Raw genomic sequence first — 18,734 nt, forward strand, 5'->3', positions numbered from 1 at the left:
CAATCAATCCGTCTCTAATCTTATTAAGCAAAGAAACGTGGCTTGGTCTAAAGCAAAGAAAACAAATGGTGAGGAGGACTGGTCTCAATATAGATTATTACGAAATAAGTGTACAAAATTAATATAAAGTTCGAAGAGTCAGTATTATTTAAACCTGATTAATGATAACATGAATTGTCCTTCTAAATTTTGGAAATTAACGAAATCTTTTATAGGATCAAATACATCCACTAATCTTCCAAAAGTTTTAAAATTGAATCAAAGATTGATTACAGACAAGGCTGATATTGTTAATACGTTTAATAGTAATTTTATTTCAGCTGGTTTGATAACAGACAATTCCTTGGTCCTTGATGAACAGAGAACTGATGAGTTGACTAATAATGAATCAGATTTATTTTCTTTTGCCCCTGTATTGCCGTCCCAAGTTCGTAAACTACTCCGAAATTTAGACTGTAAGAAATCAGGTGGGTCTGACCAAATTGAACCAATTTTTTTAAAAATTGTCAGCAGATATTATTGCCGAACCTATTGCATCGATTTTTAATTTGAGTCTATCCACTAATGTAATTCCACCATCTTGGAAATCGGCTATGGTTATGCCTTTATTAAAAGGAGGCGATCCTTCCGATTTGAATAATTATCGTCCGATTTCTAAATTACCGGTTTTAGCAAAAGTTTTTGAATCTATTATAAATGATCAAATGAAAGAATATCTACTTAGTCATGATATTTACAACGCATTTCAGTCAGGATTTAGAGCGGGCCATAGTACGATAACAGCTACTACATGATTTAATTACTGCTCTCGATAATAGACAACATTGTGCGGCCTTATTTTTTTATTTGACAAAAGCGTTTGACTCAGTGGATCATGTTTTACTGTTACGGAGGCTTAAAAGTGTTGGCCTCGATAATTCGGCTGTGAGTTGGTTTAAAAATTATTTATCGGATAGAACTCAATGTGTTGCTGTAGATAATTACACCTCATCCATGGTAATAGTCAGGAAGGGTGTCCCGCAAGGTTCTTTATTGGCACCATTTCTTTTTTCTATTTTTATTAATGAATTGGGGCAGAGAATACAATCCGCAAAGCTACATTTTTATGCTGACGATACAATTATTTACTCCACTGCATCCTCTGTGTCTCAGGCTATTGAAATTCTTAAGGATTCTTTTTATACTTTTCAGCTTACTTTGTTGAAACTAAAATTAGTTTTAAATGTAAATAAAACGAAGTATATTCTTTTTACACGTAGCCGTTCTATGTCTACTGTTATGCCTATTCTGACTATTGAGGGTTTACATATAGAAAGAGTACCAACTTATAAATATTTAGGAATATGGCTCGATGAGAAGTTAGCCTTTGATGTTCACATTAATTACTTGGTGAAAAGGCTTAAACCAAGACTGGGTTTTCTTTTTCGGGAAAAAAAAATGTTTTTCCTTTATAGCTAGAAAGAGAATAATACAGAGTACTATTTTACCTATTTTAGACTATGGGGATGTTGTTTACATGCATGCGTCTACATATTTATTGAAAAGGCTGGATGGTGTTTATCATGCTGCACTGCGTTTTATAACAAATTCTTGTTCACGTACTCATCATTGTTTGCTGCACAACTATTTGGGTTGGTCCTCTTTATATCAAAGAAGGAAATCCCATATGTTAGAATTTATTGTAAAGACATTGATGGGTAGACTTCCAAATTACATTACTAGTCTTCTATGTTTATGTAGAAAGAACTATAGCACTAGATCATCTAATGGGATTAAATTAGTAGTACCTAGGGTACATTCAGAGCATGGTAAATCATCTTTCTCCTACTATGCTCCATGGCTGATGAATGAATTTCAAGCTACTGTCCCTCCTGAAACAATTCCTCCTTTGAATGTATTAAAAAATTTACTGCAGCATACAATGATTGAATCATGCTGTTGTTTTACTTGATTTATGATGAATGTTGTGCCCTGACTTTCTGGAATGTTTTATATGTGTTTGTGTGTGATTTGTAGTGTGGCCATCTTGTCCAGGACTCCCTGGAGGAAGGGATTTCTTTTAATCTCAATGGGACCTTCCTGGAAAAATAAAGGAAATAAAATAAAATAAATGTTAAGTTGTGGTGTTGTTAGGATATTACTACAGAGCCTGTGACAGTTTCTCGGTGGAAGAACTGGGATCCAGGGCCACAGACGTCTGCAAAAAACTGCTTTAAAAACCTTCGAGATGCAGGTTGGCGATCTTATTGTTTTTGTTTTCATGGCAAGTTGTGGTGTTGTTAGGATATTCCTACAGAGTCTGTGACAGTTTGTCAGTTTGCCAGGGTCGGTGATGTCTCCTCTCCTGGAGTAAAATACAAGTATTAGTGGTCTTGCTGCACAATCGGGTAAAGGCCACAGTCAGGCTTGAGGGCAAGTCGTCAACAGACTTTCCCTGGTGGTCTAGTGGTTAGGATTCGGCGCTCTCACCGCCGCGGCCCGGGTTCGATTCCCGGTCAGGGAATGAGTTTTTGCCCACCACCGGCGGCCGTGATTGTAAAATGGCGAACTACGAACTCTATGCGCTGACACCCTCGTCGAGAAGCAGGGCCAAGGAAAAGTTTATGTGTGAAAAAGAACTCCTTCGAGCCGGAGTTGAACCAGCGACCTAAGGATTGCCAACTTGCCACCTACAGTCCTCCGCTCTTCCAGCTGAGCTATCGAAGGCACACTGATTGGAGACAGAACCTCAACATATCAGGTTGCTGAATCTCCGCCACTGGCTAAAACTGCTGGTTGTTTCGATTAAGTGATGCAAAGCCAACCCGATCTTCCCATACCGGGAGTCGAACCCGGGCCGCCTGGGTGAAAACCAGGAATCCTGACCGCTAGACCATATGGGATCTTCCTTCTGCCTGGAGCAGACCCTTTTAATTTTAGTGTGTGACCGACCCCTTTAAGAACATGGGAATGATCCGAAGGGATTGTTTACTGAATTCAATTTCATCAGGCTCAACAGAGGGAGCTCTCATTTGCCTCACGAGTGGTTCAGTTTCCTCCCATTTTTGCGATGGTATAATAGACACTACAAACTGGTCGTAAAGCAAGGTCCTTGTGACAGTACTCATGCAATGCATTTTAAAAGACACATAGTATTGTATGGTAACCGTTATCCTACTGACAAAGCAGCCTATTGTTGGACTGTCAATTTTTAATATTTCTCAACCAATCCAATAATAATAATAACAAAAACTATGGGATAAGAAAACGGCTAAGGGCTGACAGCATAGTATAAGAGGCAGAGCGAGCCAGCCAGGAGTCGAACCTATAATCTTCTGATCCGTAGTCAGACGCGTTATCCATTGCGCCACTGGCCCACTGATCAGGTGTAAGTGAGCTTACACGGCACGTGTTGGTGTTCGACTGGGCAGAGGCCTGTGATGACATCTACTTTTTCTCATGCTATTAACAGACCTGGACCCAACATCAGGAAGGGGTCAGATGAGGGGCCTGCTACAAAAACCTTCAAGATGGAGGCCTCACATGTTGGGGATCTCAATTCTCAATTCAAATCTTAAACGTCAATTTAAAAATTTTAATGTACAGGCTTTTTTGCATGATGTATATAATAGGGATTTACAGTTGGTTTCAATTATACCTGATGTGGTTGATGCTTGGGATTATTTCAAATCTATCTTTCTAGAAATTTGTGATAAACATGCTCCTTTACGTAGATTTCGGGTGAGAGGTAGAAATAATATTTGGTTCAATCAATCCGTCTCTAATCTTATTAAGCAAAGAAACGTGGCTTGGTCTAAAGCAAAGAAAACAAATGGTGAGGAGGACTGGTCTCAATATAGATTATTACAAAATAAGTGTACAAAATTAATATAAAGTTCGAAGAGTCAGTATTATTTAAACCTGATTAATGATAACATGAATTGTCCTTCTAAATTTTGGAAATTAACGAAATCTTTTATAGGATCAAATACATCCACTAATCTTCCAAAAGTTTTAAAATTGAATCAAAGATTGATTACAGACAAGGCTGATATTGTTAATACGTTTAATAGTAATTTTATTTCAGCTGGTTTGATAACAGACAATTCCTTGGTCCTTGATGAACAGAGAACTGATGAGTTGACTAATAGTGAATCAGATTTATTTTCTTTTGCCCCTGTATTGCCGTCCCAAGTTCGTAAACTACAAAGCTACAATTTAATTACTGCTCTCGATAATAGACAACATTGTGCGGCCTTATTTTTTTATTTGACAAAAGCGTTTGACTTAGTGGATCATGTTTTACTGTTACGGAGGCTTAAAAGTGTTGGCCTCGATAATTCGGCTGTGAGTTGGTTTAAAAATTATTTATCGGATAGAACTCAATGTGTTGCTGTAGATAATTACACCTCATCCATGGTAATAGTCAGGAAGGGTGTCCCGCAAGGTTCTTTATTGGCACCACTTCTTTTTTCAATTTTTATTAATGAATTGGGGCAGGGAATACAATCCGCAAAGCTACATTTTTATGCTGACGATACAATTATTTACTCCACTGCATCCTCTGTGTCTCAGGCTATTGAAATTCTTAAGGATTCTTTTTATACTTTTCAGCTTACTTTGTTGAAACTAAAATTAGTTTTAAATGTAAATAAAACGAAGTATATTCTTTTTACACGTAGCCGTTCTATGTCTACTGTTATGCCTATTCTGACTATTGAGGGTTTACATATAGAAAGAGTACCAACTTATAAATATTTAGGAATATGGCTCGATGAGAAGTTAGCCTTTGATGTTCACATTAATTACTTGGTGAAAAGGCTTAAACCAACACTGGGTTTTCTTTTTCGGGGAAAAAAAATGTTTTTCCTTTATAGCTAGAAAGAGAATAATACAGAGTACTATTTTACCTATTTTAGACTATGGGGATGTTGTTTACATGCATGCGTCTACATATTTATTGAAAAGGCTGGATGGCGTTTATCATGCTGCACTGCGTTTTATAACAAATTCTTGTTCACGTACTCATCATTGTTTGCTGCACAACTATTTGGGTTGGTCCTCTTTATATCAAAGAAGGAAATCCCATATGTTAGAATTTATTGTAAAGACATTGATGGGTAGACTTCCAAATTACATTACTAGTCTTCTATGTTTATGTAGAAAGAACTATAGCACTAGATCATCTAATGGGATTAAATTAGTAGTACCTAGGGTACATTCAGAGCATGGTAAATCATCTTTCTCCTACTATGCTCCATGGCTGTGGAATGAATTTCAAGCTACTGTCCCTCCTGAAACAATTCCTCCTTTGAATGTATTAAAAAATTTACTGCAGCATACAATGATTGAATCATGCTGTTGTTTTACTTGATTTATGATGAATGTTGTGCCCTGACTTTCTGGAATGTTTTATATGTGTTTGTGTGTGATTTGTAGTGTGGCCATCTTGTCCAGGACTCCCTGGAGGAAGGGATTTCTTTTAATCTCAATGGGACCTTCCTGGAAAAATAAAGGAAATAAAATAAAATAAATGTTAAGTTGTGGTGTTGTTAGGATATTACTACAGAGCCTGTGACAGTTTCTCGGTGGAAGAACTGGGATCCAGGGCCACAGACGTCTGCAAAAAACTGCTTTAAAAACCTTCGAGATGCAGGTTGGCGATCTTATTGTTTTTGTTTTCATGGCAAGTTGTGGTGTTGTTAGGATATTCCTACAGAGTCTGTGACAGTTTGTCAGTTTGCCAGGGTCGGTGATGTCTCCTCTCCTGGAGTAAAATACAAGTATTAGTGGTCTTGCTGCAAAATCGGGTAAAGGCTACAGCCAGGCTTGAGGGCAAGTCGTCAGCAGACTTTCCCTGGTGGTCTAGTGGTTAGGATTCGGCGGTCTCACCGCCGCGGCCCGGGTTCGATTCCCGGTCAGGGAATGAGTTTTTTCCCACCACCGGCGGCCGTGATTGTAAAATGGCGAACTACGAACTCAAGCGCTGATGCCCTCGTCGAGAAGCAGGGCCAAGGAAAAGTTTATGTGTGAAAAAGAACTCCTTCAAGCGGGAGTTGAACCAGCGACCTAAGGATTGCCAACTTGCCAACTACAGTCCTCCGCTCTTCCAGCTGAGCTATCGAAGGCACACTGATTGGGGACAGAACCTCAAAATGTCAGGTTGCTGAATCTCCGCCACTGGCTAAAACTGCTACAGACATACATGCTGGTTGTTTCGATTAAGTGATGCAAATACAACCCGATCTTCCCATACCGGGAGTCGAACCCGGGCCGCCTGGGTGAAAACCAGGAATCCTGACCGCTAGACCATATGGGATCTTCCTTCATATGGGATGACCGACCCCTTTAAGAACATGGGAATGATCCGAAGGGATTGTTTACTGAATTCAATTTCATCAGGCTCAACAGAGGGAGCTCTCATTTGCCTCACGAGGGGTTCAGTTTCCTCCCATTCTTGCGATGGTATAATAGACACTACAAACTGGTCGTAAAGCAAGGTCCTTGTGACAGTACTCATGCAATGCATTTTAAAAGACGCATAGTATTGTATGGTAACCGTTATCCTACTGACAAAGCAGCCTATTGTTGGACTGTCAATTTTTAATATTTCTCAACCAATCCATAATAATAATAACAAAAACTATGGGATAAGAAAACGGCTAAGGGCTGACAGCATAGTATAAGAGGCAGAGCGAGCCAGCCAGGAGTCGAACCTATAATCTTCTGATCCGTAGTCAGACGCCTTATCCATTGCGCCACTGGCCCACTGATCAGGTGTCCGTGAGCTTACACGGCACGTGTTGGTGTTCGACTGGGCAGAGGCCTGTGATGACATCTACTTTTTCTCATGCTATTAACAGACCTGGACCCAACATCAGGAAGGGGTCAGATGAGGGGCCTGCTACAAAAACCTTCAAGATGGAGGCCTCACATTTGGGGATCTCAATTCTCAATTCAAATCTTAAACGTCAATTTAAACATTTTAATGTACAGGCTTTTTTGCATGATGTATATAATAGGGATTTACAGTTGGTTTCAATTATACCTGATGTGGTTGATGCTTGGGATTATTTCAAATCTATCTTTCTAGAAATTTGTGATAAACATGCTCCTTTACGTAGATTTCGGGTGAGAGGTAGAAATAATATTTGGTTCAATCAATCCGTCTCTAATCTTATTAAGCAAAGAAACGTGGCTTGGTCTAAAGCAAAGAAAACAAATGGTGAGGAGGACTGGTCTCAATATAGATTATTACGAAATAAGTGTACAAAATTAATATAAAGTTCGAAGAGTCAGTATTATTTAAACCTGATTAATGATAACATGAATTGTCCTTCTAAATTTTGGAAATTAACGAAATCTTTTATAGGATCAAATACATCCACTAATCTTCCAAAAGTTTTAAAATTGAATCAAAGATTGATTACAGACAAGGCTGATATTGTTAATACGTTTAATAGTAATTTTATTTCAGCTGGTTTGATAACAGACAATTCCTTGGTCCTTGATGAACAGAGAACTGATGAGTTGACTAATAGTGAATCAGATTTATTTTCTTTTGCCCCTGTATTGCCGTCCCAAGTTCGTAAACTACTCCGAAATTTAGACTGTAAGAAATCAGGTGGGTCTGACCAAATTGAACCAATTTTTTAAAAATTGTCAGCAGATATTATTGCTGAACCTATTGCATCGATTTTTAATTTGAGTCTATCCACTAATGTAATTCCACCATCTTGGAAATCGGCTATGGTTATGCCTTTATTAAAAGGAGGCGATCCTTCCGATTTGAATAATTATCGTCCGATTTCTAAATTACCGGTTTTAGCAAAAGTTTTTGAATCTATTATAAATGATCAAATGAAAGAATATCTACTTAGTCATGATATTTACAACGCATTTCAGTCAAGATTTAGAGCGGGCCATAGTACGATAACAGCTACTACATGATTTAATTACTGCTCTCGATAATAGACAACATTGTGCGGCCTTATTTTTTTATTTGACAAAAGCGTTTGACCTAGTGGATCATGTTTTACTGTTACGGAGGCTTAAAAGGGTTGGCCTCGATAATTCGGCTGTGAGTTGGTTTAAAAATTATTTATCGGATAGAACTCAATGTGTTGCTGTAGATAATTACACCTCATCCATGGTAATAGTCAGGAAGGGTGTCCCGCAAGGTTTATTGGCACCATTTCTTTTTTCTATTTTTATTAATGAATTGGGGCAGAGAATACAATCCGCAAAGCTACATTTTTATGCTGACGATACAATTATTTACTCCACTGCATCCTCTGTGTCTCAGGCTATTGAAATTCTTAAGGATTCTTTTTATACTTTTCAGCTTACTTTGTTGAAACTAAAATTAGTTTTAAATGTAAATAAAACGAAGTATATTCTTTTTACACGTAGCCGTTCTATGTCTACTGTTATGCCTATTCTGACTATTGAGGGTTTACATATAGAAAGAGTACCAACTTATAAATATGTAGGATTATGGCTCGATGAGAAGTTAGCCTTTGATGTTCACATTAATTACTTGGTGAAAAGGCTTAAACCAAGACTGGGTTTTCTTTTTCGGGAAAAAAAATGTTTTTCCTTTATAGCTAGAAAGAGAATAATACAGAGTAGTATTTTACCTATTTTAGACTATGGTGATGTTGTTTACATGCATGCGTCTACATATTAATTGAAAAGGCTGGATGGCGTTTATCATGCTGCACTGCGTTTTATAACAAATTCTTGTTCACGTACTCATCATTGTTTGCTGCACAACTATTTGGGTTGGTCCTCTTTATATCAAAGAAGGAAATCCCATATGTTAGAATTTATTGTAAAGACATTGATGGGTAGACTTCCAAATTACATTACTAGTCTTCTATGTTTATGTAGAAAGAACTATAGCACTAGATCATCTAATGGGATTAAATTAGTAGTACCTAGGGTACATTCCGAGCATGGTAAATCATCTTTCTCCTACTATGCTCCATGGCTGTGGAATGAATTTCAAGCTACTGTCCCTCCTGAAACAATTCCTCCTTTGAATGTATTAAAAAATTTACTGCAGCATACAATGATTGAATCATGCTGTTGTTTTACTTGATTTATGATGAATGTTGTGCCCTGACTTTCTGGAATGTTTTATATGTGTTTGTGTGTGATTTGTAGTGTGGCCATCTTGGCCAGGACTCCCTGGAGGAAGGGATTTCTTTTAATCTCAATGGGACCTTCCTGGAAAAATAAAGGAAATAAAATAAAATAAATGTTAAGTTGTGGTGTTGTTAGGACATTACTACAGAGCCTGTGACAGTTTCTCGGTGGAAGAACTGGGATCCAGGGCCACAGACGTCTGCAAAAAACTGCTTTAAAAACCTTCGAGATGCAGGTTGGCGATCTTATTGTTTTTGTTTTCATGGCAAGTTGTGGTGTTGTTAGGATATTCCTACAGAGTCTGTGACAGTTTGTCAGTTTGCCAGGGTCGGTGATGTCTCCTCTCCTGGAGTAAAATACAAGTATTAGTGGTCTTGCTGCAAAATCGGGTAAAGGAATGAGTTTTTGCCCACCACCGGCGGCCGTGATTGTAAAATGGCGAACTACGAACTCAAGCGCTGACACCCTCGTCGAGAAGCAGGGCCAAGGAAAAGTTTATGTGTGAAAAAGAACTCCTTCGAGCCGTAGTTGAACCAGCGACCTAAGGATTGCCAACTTGCCACCTACAGTCCTCCGCTCTTCCAGCTGAGCTATCGAAGGCACACTGATTGGAGACAGAACCTCAACATATCAGGTTGCTGAATCTCCGCCACTGGCTAAAACTGCTGGTTGTTTCGATTAAGTGATGCAAAGACAACCCGATCTTCCCATACCGGGAGTCGAACCCGGGCCGCCTGGGTGAAAACCAGGAATCCTGACCGCTAGACCATATGGGATCTTCCTTCTGCCTGGAGCAGACCCTTTTAATTTTAGTGTGTGACCGACCCCTTTAAGAACATGGGAATGATCCGAAGGGATTGTTTACTGAATTCAATTTCATCAGGCTCAACAGAGGGAGCTCTCATTTGCCTCACGAGTGGTTCAGTTTCCTCCCATTCTTGCGATGGTATAATAGACACTACAAACTGGTCGTAAAGCAAGGTCCTTGTGACAGTACTCATGCAATGCATTTTAAAAGACACATAGTATTGTATGGTAACCGTTATCCTACTGACAAAGCAGCCTATTGTTGGACTGTCAATTTTTAATATTTCTCAACCAATCCAATAATAATAATAACAAAAACTATGGGATAAGAAAACGGCTAAGGGCTGACAGCATAGTATAAGAGGCAGAGCGAGCCAGCCAGGAGTCGAACCTAGAATCTTCTGATCCGTAGTCAGACGCGTTATCCATTGCGCCACTGGCCCACTGATCAGGTGTCCGTGAGCTTACACGGCACGTGTTGGTGTTCGACTGGGCAGAGGCCTGTGATGACATCTACTTTTTCTCATGCTATTAACAGACCTGGACCCAACATCAGGAAGGGGTCAGATGAGGGGCCTGCTACAAAAACCTTCAAGATGGAGGCCTCACATGTTGGGGATCTCAATTCTCAATTCAAATCTTAAACGTCAATTTAAAAATTTTAATGTACAGGCTTTTTTGCATGATGTATATAATAGGGATTTACAGTTGGTTTCAATTATACCTGATGTGGTTGATGCTTGGGATTATTTCAAATCTATCTTTCTAGAAATTTGTGATAAACATGCTCCTTTACGTAGATTTCGGGTGAGAGGTAGAAATAATATTTGGTTCAATCAATCCGTCTCTAATCTTATTAAGCAAAGAAACGTGGCTTGGTCTAAAGCAAAGAAAACAAATGGTGAGGAGGACTGGTCTCAATATAGATTATTACAAAATAAGTGTACAAAATTAATATAAAGTTCGAAGAGTCAGTATTATTTAAACCTGATTAATGATAACATGAATTGTCATTGTTTGCTGCACAACTATTTGGGTTGGTCCTCTTTATATCAAAGAAGGAAATCCCATATGTTAGAATTTATTGTAAAGACATTGATGGGTAGACTTCCAAATTACATTACTAGTCTTCTATGTTTATGTAGAAAGAACTATAGCACTAGATCATCTAATGGGATTAAATTAGTAGTACCTAGGGTACATTCTGAGCATGGTAAATCATCTTTCTCCTACTATTCTCCATGGCTGTGGAATGAATTTCAAGCTACTGTCCCTCCTGAAACAATTCCTCCTTTGAATGTATTAAAAAATTTACTGCAGCATACAATGATTGAATCATGCTGTTGTTTTACTTGATTTATGATGAATGTTGTGCCCTGACTTTCTGGAATGTTTTATATGTGTTTGTGTGTGATTTGTAGTGTGGCCATCTTGGCCAGGACTCCCTGGAGGAAGGGATTTCTTTTAATCTCAATGGGACCTTCCTGGAAAAATAAAGGAAATAAAATAAAATAAATGTTAAGTTGTGGTGTTGTTAGGATATTACTACAGAGCCTGTGACAGTTTCTCGGTGGAAGAACTGGGATCCAGGGCCACAGACGTCTGCAAAAAACTGCTTTAAAAACCTTCGAGATGCAGGTTGGCGATCTTATTGTTTTTGTTTTCATGGCAAGTTGTGGTGTTGTTAGGATATTCCTACAGAGTCTGTGACAGTTTGTCAGTTTGCCAGGGTCGGTGATGTCTCCTCTCCTGGAGTAAAATACAAGTATTAGTGGTCTTGCTGCAAAATCGGGTAAAGGAATGAGTTTTTGCCCACCACCGGCGGCCGTGATTGTAAAATGGCGAACTACGAACTCAAGCGCTGACACCCTCGTCGAGAAGCAGGGCCAAGGAAAAGTTTATGTGTGAAAAAGAACTCCTTCGAGCCGGAGTTGAACCAGCGACCTAAGGATTGCCAACTTGCCACCTACAGTCCTCCGCTCTTCCAGCTGAGCTATCGAAGGCACACTGATTGGAGACAGAACCTCAACATATCAGGTTGCTGAATCTCCGCCACTGGCTAAAACTGCTGGTTGTTTCGATTAAGTGATGCAAAGACAACCCGATCTTCCCATACCGGGAGTCGAACCCGGGCCGCCTGGGTGAAAACCAGGAATCCTGACCGCTAGACCATATGGGATCTTCCTTCTGCCTGGAGCAGACCCTTTTAATTTTAGTGTGTGACCGACCCCTTTAAGAACATGGGAATGATCCGAAGGGATTGTTTACTGAATTCAATTTCATCAGGCTCAACAGAGGGAGCTCTCATTTGCCTCACGAGTGGTTCAGTTTCCTCCCATTCTTGCGATGGTATAATAGACACTACAAACTGGTCGTAAAGCAAGGTCCTTGTGACAGTACTCATGCAATGCATTTTAAAAGACACATAGTATTGTATGGTAACCGTTATCCTACTGACAAAGCAGCCTATTGTTGGACTGTCAATTTTTAATATTTCTCAACCAATCCAATAATAATAATAACAAAAACTATGGGATAAGAAAACGGCTAAGGGCTGACAGCATAGTATAAGAGGCAGAGCGAGCCAGCCAGGAGTCGAACCTAGAATCTTCTGATCCGTAGTCAGACGCGTTATCCATTGCGCCACTGGCCCACTGATCAGGTGTCCGTGAGCTTACACGGCACGTGTTGGTGTTCGACTGGGCAGAGGCCTGTGATGACATCTACTTTTTCTCATGCTATTAACAGACCTGGACCCAACATCAGGAAGGGGTCAGATGAGGGCCCTGCTACAAAAACCTTCAAGATGGAGGCCTCACATGTTGGGGATCTCAATTCTCAATTCAAATCTTAAACGTCAATTTAAAAATTTTAATGTACAGGCTTTTTTGCATGATGTATATAATAGGGATTTACAGTTGGTTTCAATTATACCTGATGTGGTTGATGCTTGGGATTATTTCAAATCTATCTTTCTAGAAATTTGTGATAAACATGCTCCTTTACGTAGATTTCGGGTGAGAGGTAGAAATAATATTTGGTTCAATCAATCCGTCTCTAATCTTATTAAGCAAAGAAACGTGGCTTGGTCTAAAGCAAAGAAAACAAATGGTGAGGAGGACTGGTCTCAATATAGATTATTACAAAATAAGTGTACAAAATTAATATAAAGTTCGAAGAGTCAGTATTATTTAAACCTGATTAATGATAACATGAATTGTCATTGTTTACTGCACAACTATTTGGGTTGGTCCTCTTTATATCAAAGAAGGAAATCCCATATGTTAGAATTTATTGTAAAGACATTGATGGGTAGACTTCCAAATTACATTACTAGTCTTCTATGTTTATGTAGAAAGAACTATAGCACTAGATCATCTAATGGGATTAAATTAGTAGTACCTAGGGTACATTCCGAGCATGGTAAATCATCTTTCTCCTACTATGCTCCATGGCTGTGGAATGAATTTCAAGCTACTGTCCCTCCTGAAACAATTCCTCCTTTGAATGTATTAAAAAATTTACTGCAGCATACAATGATTGAATCATGCTGTTGTTTTACTTGATTTATGATGAATGTTGTGCCCTGACTTTCTGGAATGTTTTATATGTGTTTGTGTGTGATTTGTAGTGTGGCCATCTTGGCCAGGACTCCCTGGAGGAAGGGATTTCTTTTAATCTCAATGGGACCTTCCTGGAAAAATAAAGGAAATAAAATAAAATAAATGTTAAGTTGTGGTGTTGTTAGGATATTACTACAGAGCCTGTGACAGTTTCTCGGTGGAAGAACTGGGATCCAGGGCCACAGACGTCTGCAAAAAACTGCTTTAAAAACCTTCGAGATGCAGGTTGGCGATCTTATTGTTTTTGTTTTCATGGCAAGTTGTGGTGTTGTTAGGATATTCCTACAGAGTCTGTGACAGTTTGTCAGTTTGCCAGGGTCGTGATGTCTCCTCTCCTGGAGTAAAATACAAGTATTAGTGGTCTTGCTGCACAATCGGGTAAAGGCCACAGTCAGGCTTGAGGGCAAGTCGTCAACAGACTTTCCCTGGTGGTCTAGTGGTTAGGATTCGGCGCTCTCACCGCCGCGGCCCGGGTTCGATTCCCGGTCAGGGAATGAGTTTTTGCCCACCACCGGCGGCCGTGATTGTAAAATGGCGAACTACGAACTCAAGCGCTGACACCCTCGTCGAGAAGCAGGGCTAAGGAAAAGTTTATGTGTGAAAAAGAACTCCTTCGAGCCGGAGTTGAACCAGCGACCTAAGGATTGCCAACTTGCCACCTACAGTCCTCCGCTCTTCCAGCTGAGCTATCGAAGGCACACTGATTGGAGACAGAACCTCAACATATCAGGTTGCTGAATCTCCGCCACTGGCTAAAACTGCTGGTTGTTTCGATTAAGTGATGCAAAGACAACCAGATCTTCCCATACCGGGAGTCGAACCCGGGCCGCCTGGGTGAAAACCAGGAATCCTGACCGCTAGACCATATGGGATCTTCCTTCTGCCTGGAGCAGACCCTTTTAATTTTAGTGTGTGACCGACCCCTTTAAGAACATGGGAATGATCCGAAGGGATTGTTTACTGAATTCAATTTCATCAGGCTCAACAGAGGGAGCTCTCATTTGCCTCACGAGTGGTTCAGTTTCCTCCCATTCTTGCGATGGTATAATAGACACTACAAACTGGTCGTAAAGCAAGGTCCTTGTGACAGTACTCATGCAATGCATTTTAAAAGACACATAGTATTGTATGGTAACCGTTATCCTACTGACAAAGCAGCCTATTGTTGGACTGTCAATTTTTAATATTTCTCAACCAATCCAATAATAATAATAACAAAAACTATGGGATAAGAAAACGGCTAAGGGCTGACAGCATAGTATAAGAGGCAGAGCGAGCCAGCCAGGAGTCGAACCTAGAATCTTCTGATCCGTAGTCAGACGCGTTATCCATTGCGCCACTGGCCCACTGATCAGGTGTCCGTGAGCTTACACGGCACGTGTTGGTGTTCGACTGGGCAGAGGCCTGTGATGACATCTACTTTTTCTCATGCTATTAACAGACCTGGACCCAACATCAGGAAGGGGTCAGATGAGGGGCCTGCTACAAAAACCTTCAAGATGGAGGCCTCACATGTTGGGGATCTCAATTCTCAATTCAAATCTTAAACGTCAATTTAAAAATTTTAATGTACAGGCTTTTTTGCATGATGTATATAATAGGGATTTACAGTTGGTTTCAATTATACCTGATGTGGTTGATGCTTGGGATTATTTCAAATCTATCTTTCTAGAAATTTGTGATAAACATGCTCCTTTACGTAGATTTCGGGTGAGAGGTAGAAATAATATTTGGTTCAATCAATCCGTCTCTAATCTTATTAAGCAAAGAAACGTGGCTTGGTCTAAAGCAAAGAAAACAAATGGTGAGGAGGACTGGTCTCAATATAGATTATTACAAAATAAGTGTACAAAATTAATATAAAGTTCGAAGAGTCAGTATTATTTAAACCTGATTAATGATAACATGAATTGTCATTGTTTGCTGCACAACTATTTGGGTTGGTCCTCTTTATATCAAAGAAGGAAATCCCATATGTTAGAATTTATTGTAAAGACATTGATGGGTAGACTTCCAAATTACATTACTAGTCTTCTATGTTTATGTAGAAAGAACTATAGCACTAGATCATCTAATGGGATTAAATTAGTAGTACCTAGGGTACATTCCGAGCATGGTAAATCATCTTTCTCCTACTATGCTCCATAGTAGATTTCTAAATTACCGGTTTTAGCAAAAGTTTTTGAATCTATTATAAATGATCAAATGAAAGAATATCTACTTAGTCATGATATTTACAACGCATTTCAGTCAGGATTTAGAGCGGGCCATAGTACGATAACAGCTACTACATGATTTAATTACTGCTCTCGATAATAGACAACATTGTGCGGCCTTATTTTTTTATTTGACAAAAGCGTTTGACTTAGTGGATCATGTTTTACTGTTACGGAGGCTTAAAAGTGTTGGCCACGATAATTCGGCTGTGAGTTGGTTTAAAAATTATTTATCGGATAGAACTCAATGTGTTGCTGTAGATAATTACACCTCATCCATGGTAATAGTCAGGAAGGGTGTCCCGCAAGGTTCTTTATTGGCACCATTTCTTTTTTCTATTTTTATTAATGAATTGGGGCAGAGAATACAATCCGCAAAGCTACATTTTTATGCTGACGATACAATTATTTACTCCACTGTATCCTCTGTGTCTCAGGCTATTGAAATTCTTAAGGATTCTTTTTATACTTTTCAGCTTACTTTGTTGAAACTAAAATTAGTTTTAAATGTAAATAAAACGAAGTATATTCTTTTTACACGTAGCCGTTCTATGTCTACTGTTATGCCTATTCTGACTATTGAGGGTTTACATATAGAAAGAGTACCAACTTATAAATATGTAGGAATATGGCTCGATGAGAAGTTAGCCTTTGATGTTCACATTAATTACTTGGTGAAAAGGCTTAAACCAAGACTGGGTTTTCTTTTTCGGGAAAAAAAATGTTTTTCCTTTATAGCTAGAAAGAGAATAATACAGAGTACTATTTTACCTATTTTAGACTATGGTGATGTTGTTTACATGCATGCGTCTACATATTTATTGAAAAGGCTGGATGGCGTTTATCATGCTGCACTGCGTTTTATAACAAATTCTTGTTCACGTACTCATCATTGTTTGCTGCACAACTATTTGGGTTGGTCCTCTTTATATCAAAGAAGGAAATCCCATATGTTAGAATTTATTGTAAAGACATTGATGGGTAGACTTCCAAATTACATTACTAGTCTTCTATGTTTATGTAGAAAGAACTATAGCACTAGATCATCTAATGGGATTAAATTAGTAGTACCTAGGGTACATTCCGAGCATGGTAAATCATCTTTCTCCTACTATGCTCCATGGCTGTGGAATGAATTTCAAGCTACTGTCCCTCCTGAAACAATTCCTCCTTTGAATGTATTAAAAAATTTACTGCAGCATACAATGATTGAATCATGCTGTTGTTTTACTTGATTTATGATGAATGTTGTGCCCTGACTTTCTGGAATGTTTTATATGTGTTTGTGTGTGATTTGTAGTGTGGCCATCTTGGCCAGGACTCCCTGGAGGAAGGGATTTCTTTTAATCTCAATGGGACCTTCCTGGAAAAATAAAGGAAATAAAATAAAATAAATGTTAAGTTGTGGTGTTGTTAGGACATTACTACAGAGCCTGTGACAGTTTCTCGGTGGAAGAACTGGGATCCAGGGCCACAGACGTCTGCAAAAAACTGCTTTAAAAACCTTCGAGATGCAGGTTGGCGATCTTATTGTTTTTGTTTTCATGGCAAGTTGTGGTGTTGTTAGGATATTCCTACAGAGTCTGTGACAGTTTGTCAGTTTGCCAGGGTCGGTGATGTCTCCTCTCCTGGAGTAAAATACAAGTATTAGTGGTCTTGCTGCAAAATCGGGTAAAGGAATGAGTTTTTGCCCACCACCGGCGGCCGTGATTGTAAAACTGCGAACTACGAACTCAAGCGCTGACACCCTCGTCGAGAAGCAGGGCCAAGGGAAAGTTTATGTGTGAAAAAGAACTCCTTCGAGCCGGAGTTGAACCAGCGACCTAAGGATTGCCAACTTGCCACCTACAGTCCTCCGCTCTTCCAGCTGAGCTATCGAAGGCACACTGATTGGAGACAGAACCTCAACATATCAGGTTGCTGAATCTCCGCCACTGGCTAAAACTGCTGGTTGTTTCGATTAAGTGATGCAAAGACAACCCGATCTTCCCATACCGGGAGTCGAACCCGGGCCGCCTGGGTGAAAACCAGGAATCCTGACCGCTAGACCATATGGGATCTTCCTTCTGCCTGGAGCAGACCCTTTTAATTTTAGTGTGTGACCGACCCCTTTAAGAACATGGGAATGATCCGAAGGGATTGTTTACTGAATTCAATTTCATCAGGCTCAACAGAGGGAGCTCTCATTTGCCTCACGAGTGGTTCAGTTTCCTCCCATTCTTGCGATGGTATAATAGACACTACAAACTGGTCGTAAAGCAAGGTCCTTGTGACAGTACTCATGCAATGCATTTTAAAAGACACATAGTATTGTATGGTAACCGTTATCCTACTGACAAAGCAGCCTATTGTTGGACTGTCAATTTTTAATATTTCTCAACCAATCCAATAATAATAATAACAAAAACTATGGGATAAGAAAACGGCTAAGGGCTGACAGCATAGTATAAGAGGCAGAGCGAGCCAGCCAGGAGTCGAACCTAGAATCTTCTGATCCGTAGTCAGACGCGTTATCCATTGCGCCACTGGCCCACTGATCAGGTGTCCGTGAGCTTACACGGCACGTGTTGGTGTTCGACTGGGCAGAGGCCTGTGATGACATCTACTTTTTCTCATGCTATTAACAGACCTGGACCCAACATCAGGAAGGGGTCAGATGAGGGGCCTGCTACAAAAACCTTCAAGATGGAGGCCTCACATGTTGGGGATCTCAATTCTCAATTCAAATCTTAAACGTCAATTTAAAAATTTTAATGTACAGGCTTTTTTGCATGATGTATATAATAGGGATTTACAGTTGGTTTCAATTATACCTGATGTGGTTGATGCTTGGGATTATTTCAAATCTATCTTTCTAGAAATTTGTGATAAACATGCTCCTTTACGTAGATTTCGGGTGAGAGGTAGAAATAATATTTGGTTCAATCAATCCGTCTCTAATCTTATTAAGCAAAGAAAC

At 39.5% G+C, this 18,734-nt stretch overlaps 20 non-coding genes across 20 annotated transcripts; 3 read left to right on the forward strand and 17 right to left on the reverse strand.

The window, feature by feature from the left end:
* Positions 1–2,431: 2,431 nt before the first annotated feature.
* Positions 2,432–2,503, forward strand: trnae-cuc (transfer RNA glutamic acid (anticodon CUC)). Its single transcript has one exon. It is a non-coding gene; the product is annotated as a tRNA-Glu (tRNA).
* A 116-nt stretch (positions 2,504–2,619) lies between these two features.
* Positions 2,620–2,706, reverse strand: trnay-gua (transfer RNA tyrosine (anticodon GUA)). The gene is given in 2 exon segments: positions 2,620–2,655; positions 2,670–2,706. It is a non-coding gene; the product is annotated as a tRNA-Tyr (tRNA).
* Positions 2,707–2,810: 104 nt separating this feature from the next.
* trnae-uuc (transfer RNA glutamic acid (anticodon UUC)) lies at positions 2,811–2,882 on the reverse strand. Its single transcript has one exon. It is a non-coding gene; the product is annotated as a tRNA-Glu (tRNA).
* A 401-nt stretch (positions 2,883–3,283) lies between these two features.
* Positions 3,284–3,356, reverse strand: trnar-acg (transfer RNA arginine (anticodon ACG)). The gene has a single exon. It is a non-coding gene; the product is annotated as a tRNA-Arg (tRNA).
* A 2,477-nt stretch (positions 3,357–5,833) lies between these two features.
* trnae-cuc (transfer RNA glutamic acid (anticodon CUC)) lies at positions 5,834–5,905 on the forward strand. Its single transcript has one exon. It is a non-coding gene; the product is annotated as a tRNA-Glu (tRNA).
* Positions 5,906–6,020: 115 nt separating this feature from the next.
* trnay-gua (transfer RNA tyrosine (anticodon GUA)) lies at positions 6,021–6,107 on the reverse strand. The gene is given in 2 exon segments: positions 6,021–6,056; positions 6,071–6,107. It is a non-coding gene; the product is annotated as a tRNA-Tyr (tRNA).
* Positions 6,108–6,226: 119 nt separating this feature from the next.
* trnae-uuc (transfer RNA glutamic acid (anticodon UUC)) lies at positions 6,227–6,298 on the reverse strand. Its single transcript has one exon. It is a non-coding gene; the product is annotated as a tRNA-Glu (tRNA).
* A 3,344-nt stretch (positions 6,299–9,642) lies between these two features.
* trnay-gua (transfer RNA tyrosine (anticodon GUA)) lies at positions 9,643–9,729 on the reverse strand. The gene is given in 2 exon segments: positions 9,643–9,678; positions 9,693–9,729. It is a non-coding gene; the product is annotated as a tRNA-Tyr (tRNA).
* Positions 9,730–9,833: 104 nt separating this feature from the next.
* On the reverse strand, positions 9,834–9,905 carry trnae-uuc (transfer RNA glutamic acid (anticodon UUC)). Its single transcript has one exon. It is a non-coding gene; the product is annotated as a tRNA-Glu (tRNA).
* Positions 9,906–10,306: 401 nt separating this feature from the next.
* Positions 10,307–10,379, reverse strand: trnar-acg (transfer RNA arginine (anticodon ACG)). Its single transcript has one exon. It is a non-coding gene; the product is annotated as a tRNA-Arg (tRNA).
* Positions 10,380–11,852: 1,473 nt separating this feature from the next.
* trnay-gua (transfer RNA tyrosine (anticodon GUA)) lies at positions 11,853–11,939 on the reverse strand. Its single transcript is given in 2 exon segments — positions 11,853–11,888; positions 11,903–11,939. It is a non-coding gene; the product is annotated as a tRNA-Tyr (tRNA).
* Positions 11,940–12,043: 104 nt separating this feature from the next.
* Positions 12,044–12,115, reverse strand: trnae-uuc (transfer RNA glutamic acid (anticodon UUC)). Its single transcript has one exon. It is a non-coding gene; the product is annotated as a tRNA-Glu (tRNA).
* A 401-nt stretch (positions 12,116–12,516) lies between these two features.
* trnar-acg (transfer RNA arginine (anticodon ACG)) lies at positions 12,517–12,589 on the reverse strand. Its single transcript has one exon. It is a non-coding gene; the product is annotated as a tRNA-Arg (tRNA).
* A 1,392-nt stretch (positions 12,590–13,981) lies between these two features.
* On the forward strand, positions 13,982–14,053 carry trnae-cuc (transfer RNA glutamic acid (anticodon CUC)). The gene has a single exon. It is a non-coding gene; the product is annotated as a tRNA-Glu (tRNA).
* A 115-nt stretch (positions 14,054–14,168) lies between these two features.
* trnay-gua (transfer RNA tyrosine (anticodon GUA)) lies at positions 14,169–14,255 on the reverse strand. Its single transcript is given in 2 exon segments — positions 14,169–14,204; positions 14,219–14,255. It is a non-coding gene; the product is annotated as a tRNA-Tyr (tRNA).
* Positions 14,256–14,359: 104 nt separating this feature from the next.
* Positions 14,360–14,431, reverse strand: trnae-uuc (transfer RNA glutamic acid (anticodon UUC)). The gene has a single exon. It is a non-coding gene; the product is annotated as a tRNA-Glu (tRNA).
* A 401-nt stretch (positions 14,432–14,832) lies between these two features.
* trnar-acg (transfer RNA arginine (anticodon ACG)) lies at positions 14,833–14,905 on the reverse strand. Its single transcript has one exon. It is a non-coding gene; the product is annotated as a tRNA-Arg (tRNA).
* Positions 14,906–17,570: 2,665 nt separating this feature from the next.
* On the reverse strand, positions 17,571–17,657 carry trnay-gua (transfer RNA tyrosine (anticodon GUA)). Its single transcript is given in 2 exon segments — positions 17,571–17,606; positions 17,621–17,657. It is a non-coding gene; the product is annotated as a tRNA-Tyr (tRNA).
* Positions 17,658–17,761: 104 nt separating this feature from the next.
* trnae-uuc (transfer RNA glutamic acid (anticodon UUC)) lies at positions 17,762–17,833 on the reverse strand. Its single transcript has one exon. It is a non-coding gene; the product is annotated as a tRNA-Glu (tRNA).
* A 401-nt stretch (positions 17,834–18,234) lies between these two features.
* trnar-acg (transfer RNA arginine (anticodon ACG)) lies at positions 18,235–18,307 on the reverse strand. Its single transcript has one exon. It is a non-coding gene; the product is annotated as a tRNA-Arg (tRNA).
* Between the last annotated feature and the right edge of the window lie 427 nt (positions 18,308–18,734).

Source organism: Siphateles boraxobius, unplaced genomic scaffold (genome assembly GCF_051911475.1).
Source record: "Siphateles boraxobius isolate OS27281-9 unplaced genomic scaffold, OSU_SipBor_1 87, whole genome shotgun sequence".
NCBI classification, from domain to species: Eukaryota; Metazoa; Chordata; class Actinopteri; order Cypriniformes; family Leuciscidae; genus Siphateles; species Siphateles boraxobius.